The sequence below is a fragment of the Dioscorea cayenensis genome, chromosome 8 (genome assembly GCF_009730915.1).
Source record: "Dioscorea cayenensis subsp. rotundata cultivar TDr96_F1 chromosome 8, TDr96_F1_v2_PseudoChromosome.rev07_lg8_w22 25.fasta, whole genome shotgun sequence".
Lineage (NCBI taxonomy): Eukaryota > Viridiplantae > Streptophyta > Magnoliopsida > Dioscoreales > Dioscoreaceae > Dioscorea > Dioscorea cayenensis.
Window position 1 is genome coordinate 14,210,855 of NC_052478.1, and position 5,448 is coordinate 14,216,302.

A 5,448-nucleotide genomic window follows, 5' to 3' on the forward strand; every position below is an offset into this window, starting at 1 on the left:
CTCGAATGCGAGGAGGTTGGCACACACTCTAGCATCTCACACTTGACCTATGTCTTCGCAGTTGAACCTTAGCAAGATTTCCTCCAAAATAGGTGCATTATGATCCACATTAGTCTATTTCCTTCATACTCGGCCTCACAACCCTACCTGCATAAAAGTAACATAAAAACACACATATTAGTGTAAAAACCTGGGAAAAGTAATGCTCAACATAAGGAATGAACACTTCGCATTCATATCGCACAAGCACTTATCAACATCCATCACAATTTGTTACGTCCGCCAATCTTGAAGAAGTTATAGAGTCTAACTTCTTACTCAATGCCTCCACTTGGACCACCAACGATGTAACTGCATCAATCTCATAGATGCTGGCTACTTTCTTCTTCTCCCTAGCATTCCATTGGTAGCTGTTCAACCCCATTTCTTCAATTAATTACCGGGCTTCTCCAGGGGTCTTGCTACCTAAGGTACCTTCTGCCGCTGCATCAAGTAACTGTCATGTACTTGGGTTTAAACAATTGTAAAAAGTCTGAATGATCATCCACTCTAGAACCCATGTTGAGGACATTTTCACAGGAGTTCCTTGAACCTTTCCCATGTCTCTAATAGACACTCCAATTCCATTTGCACAAAGGACGAGATCTCATTCCTAAGCTTTGCAGATTTTTTGGGAGGAAAATGACGGGCAAGGAAAGCTTCTACCATCTCCTCCCATGTAGTGACCGATGCTCTAGGTAATGAGTGTAGCCACTGCTTCGCTCTCTCCTTTAAGGAAAATGGGAAGGCTGACAAATTGATGGCATCAGCCGTAACACCATTAATCTTGAGCATATCACATACTTCCAAGAAATTCTCTATGTGACTGTTTACATCCTCATCGGTCAAACCATTGAACTGTGTATACTGCTATAACATGTGGATGACTGCCGCCTTTAGCTCAAAATTCTGAGCTATGATTGGGGGCCGCACAATGCAAGATTGTGTCCCCAATACTAACGGTCTGGCGTAATCAGAGAGTATTCTCTGTTGTTCATTATATTCCGCCATCTTGTACATGTTCTACACCCCTTCTTCTGAGTGTACGTTCAAGTTCAGGATCACCTTCAAGTAATGTTGAAGGGTTCCCACGGGTCATAACTTTGAGCTGCACCAAAATAAAGAAAACAAAATTAAAACAATGATGGAATAAGAAGATATGAAATATAATAATTGAATAGCTAAGATAGCAAAGTGCAAAGTATCTCTAAATGCCTATTCCCCTGCAACAGCACCAAAAACTTGACAACGCCCGTTGTGTGTGACTCGCAAGTGCACGGGTTTGTCGAGTAATAAATCCTAGGTGAGTGGGCTATCGTATCCACAGGGAGTAGGGAGTAAAAATACTTAAATTGCTATTTAACCACGTGAAATTGAACAATGATAGTGTCGATAAAATGTAATGTGAATAAAGATAAAAGAAACAAGAATAAGAGACGCAAGTAAGTGAGAGGTAAGGCAACCGATAGAAGTAGGGTACTCGGACAATGCTCCTCCTAGGATTAATGTTTCAAGTGCAAGATCCACTATTATACTTCCTAATCAATGCTCAATGAGTCATGGAAATCCTTAAGCACACGGTCCCAAATCTAAGGTCAACTGTGACTAACTCTACACTATGTCCTGACGGAGAAATCGCTCAGTCTCAACACCTCACACTGTGTAAAGTTGCATGGAATTCTATGGAATCCAAGTGAGAAACCCTCTTCCTATGTATAAACCTAAGCCTTTCGTCCAGGCGAAAGGCCTCTAGTCATATTTAAGCCCCAGACACTAAAGTCACTTCAACGCTTCACTCTGTTGCTCGCGCAACTAATCTCCAGCGGAGTTCATCCTCTAGAACTTCACTTTATTGTGACCACAAAGAACTCAAGGAAATGGAGGTAGGATAAATCACACCTGATGGGAAAGGGGATGCTGCTACCTCTCGACTCACCCTCTCAACCCTCTACACTCAAGTATTGTCTAACCCTCGTAGTGTGTCACTCATTTACAACAATTACCAAGATGGACTCTCAACCCTAGAGTCACTCTAAGGGAGAAATCATTCAACAAGCATTCAAGATTGGAACTCAATTGAAACATCAATTAAGGAAAGTATAATAAAAGATCAATGAAACAATAACATCCTAGAGTTTACAAAATCCAAGTACCCACTAGGGGATTTAGCTCTCCATGGAGCATAATACAATCAACAATAAAATCGAAAGTAAAAACAAGTATTTCATAAGAAAACCCCCTTGGTATTCGTGTCGATGGTCTTGTGGAGTAGCCAAGTCTTCTCCAAAGGTCCCCTTGTCCGGCATAGGTCACACCTCACGGGATCGGTGCCGATGAAAGTTCCCCCAATAACCTTCTTCCAAGTGGAGCGCAGTGTTGAATCCTTCGAACCACCCTAAAGACATGTCAAAAGCCTCTCTAAACCCTAATCAACGGCCTCTCGAATGATGGATGAAAATTGGAGAAAAGGGGAAAAGAAGATCCCAAAAATCAGGCTGAATCACGGCTTAAATAGGGCTAGAATCGGGAATCCACACGCCCCTGTTGATTTTTCCCACGGGCTTGTGGAATTTCCACATGGACATGGGGGATTTTAAACGCCCGTGTGGATTCTCTGAAAATCCTATTTCCGGCCGGCTCTGAACAATAATTGCTATAGTACTTGCTACAATGTTTGCTATAGTGACCTACTACAATTTTGGCCAAAACACTCCCAATTCCACGCTTTTCATCAAGGCAACATAAACAGACACACATTTATGTCATAGATCACACGTCTTCTTCAATCAAAAGCTTCATTAGAGAAGGTCTTGTTGTCAATGCACAAGTCGGGATACGCAAATGTGACTGCCTTTGTGCCTCTCCAACTCATTATAGTAACTGGAATTCATGGAGGTTGGCACACATTCACGTATCTTGGTATCCCACTTGTGTCTTCCCGTTTGTTCCTTCCAAGATTCCACCAAATAATGCGTTTACGGTATACTTTTGGCTTCTTTTCTCAATACTTAGCTTCACAACCCTACATGCACAAAAGAACCCAAATACACATGTATTACTACTTAAACCTGCTACAAGTAATACTCAACATAAGGAAAGAACACTTCGCATTCTTATCACACAAGCACTTATCACTAAGTTATGACCTAAGGTAACCCTTTGACATTAGCTAAAGATGATCCGGCAATCGAAAGAAGAACTCATAGATGGGGAAAGGAACCTGTGCAAGAACAATTAAATCAAGCTGAGATAAAAGTTGAAGGGTCTGATAATATGGCTGAACAACAGAGAACACTCTCAGATTATGCAAGACACGCAGTTCCTGGCACACAATCTAGTATTTTGAGGCCACCGATCACAGCTCAGAATTTTGAGCACAAGTCAGGCTTCATCTAGATGTTACAACAGGACCATAGTTTAATGGTTTGGCCGATACGGATCCGAACAATCACATTGAAAATTTTCCAGAAGTGTGAGATATGCTCAAGATTAATGAGGTCACGGATGATGCCATCAAATGGAGGGCCTTCCCATTTTCCTTGAGGGGGAGAGCAAAACAATGGTTACACTCATTACCTCGAGCATCGATCACTACTTGGCAGGAGATGGTGGAAGCTTTCCTAGCTTGATATTTCACTCCTTGAATATCTGTGAAGCTTAGGAATGAAATATCCTCTTTTGTGCAAGTGGAATTAGAGTCCCTTTTTAAGACATGTGATAAGTGCTTGAGTAGACATATTTTTATATATGTTTTACATGCATTGAGCATCATTTTTACTGTGGTTTATGTCTCATATTGTGTATTTGGTGTTCTTTTATGCATATAGGTTGTGAATGCCTTGAAGACTAAAAAGGAAGCAAAAATAGGCTATAAAGACACAATGTTGGGAGTTCTTGTTCAATTCAAGAACCAAGACACGAGAGCAGTTCATAAACATGGAGATGTGTGCCAACTTCCAAGAAGATTCAAGTCAATTCACTATTTAGAAGGGCACAAAGGCAGCCACATCTTCATATTCCTTCTCTTTGTGAAGATTACAAGACCTCTCAAAGATACGTCGATGAAGAAAAGTTTTATAGCCTACCACATGGACGTGTGCCCGGACATGTGGCCTTAAGAGAAGAGTGTTCGGATCGCGTTTTGTGAAAAGTACTGTAGTAATTTCACTGTAGCAGTACTGTAGCGAAATTACTGTCCACGCGGCCGCGTGGAAATTCCGCGCGCCAGCGTGGAAATTCTTGCAGCCCACGCGGGCGCGTGGAAAATCCACACGGGCGCGTGAGGGCACGTGACAGACGCGATCTAAGGCCTATAAATAGCCGTTTTGCCCTATTCTTTCTCATCTTTTTTGCGGCTCTTGAGGGGTGAGACGGCTAGGGTTTGGAGAGGAGGTCTTTGCGGCTTTGGAGGCGCTTCATCACCAACTTTGATAGGTTCCTTCGACGTCATAGCATTTTGGGGAGCCATTGGCGACCTAGCTTCGGAGAGGAACCCTTCAAGACGTAGAACTACCAATCAAGGCCAATCCGCGCGAATTCGAGGGGGTTTTCTCTATGGGTTTTATTGCTTTTCATTGTATCCATTATTGTTTTGTAACTAGGCCCATGGAGGGCTAAACCCTACTGGGTATTTGGGCATGTGAACCCTAAGATTTATATTTTGGATTGATTCTCTTAATACTTCTAGTTAATCCGAGTTGTCTTGAGTTTTAATCTTGTGATTTAATTGCTTGCTAGTGTTGTTAATCCTTGTGGTTGATTTACATTGCATGATTTAATACTTTGATGTGAGAGGTCTCCATTAGAGTTAGATTTCCAAGATTAAAGAGGGTTGAGAGGGTGAGCCTTGAGATGGAGGAGTGTCCCCTTTCCCCTTCGATTGAGTGTTTCCTATCTTCGTATTCCATATTCTCTTTGCAACCATATTTGGTGTGGCGTGAGATTGCTCGATTTCTCCGCCCGGGACCTTGTAGAGGTTAGGATCCTTCGCCGGGAATTAGGGTTGGATCTACATTTAGGAATCGGTTTCACTCTTAGGTTTCCTTATAGCATAATCGCGGTCATATAGGGTGTAAAGTGTTGAGATTGGTCGATTTCTCCACGAGACCTTGTGAGGGGACTAGTGCCTTTTGCTTGGAGACAAGGATTGGTTATGCGTTGGACTACCTCGACTCTTTTAGACTCGATTCTAGAGCATTTAGTGAATCTTGAGCTTTAAGGAAGATCTTAGGGGGATCATTGCCCGAATACCTCATCCTTAGTGATTGAGACTCTTCTACTTTATTTCTTGCATACTTGTTTGCTTTGCTTGCAATTAGTTCACTTCATCATATTCATCGATTCCGACTAGATAATTGAGAAGTGGTTATTACTAATACTTCAGTTCCCTGTGGATTCGACTACCCGACT

General features: G+C 42.1%; 1 non-coding gene across 1 annotated transcript; it reads left to right on the forward strand.

Annotated features, from left to right (window-relative positions):
• The first annotated feature begins 553 nt into the window (after positions 1–553).
• On the forward strand, positions 554–660 carry LOC120268109. Its single transcript, XR_005538778.1, has one exon. It is a non-coding gene; the product is annotated as a small nucleolar RNA R71 (small nucleolar RNA).
• The last annotated feature ends 4,788 nt before the right edge of the window (positions 661–5,448 follow it).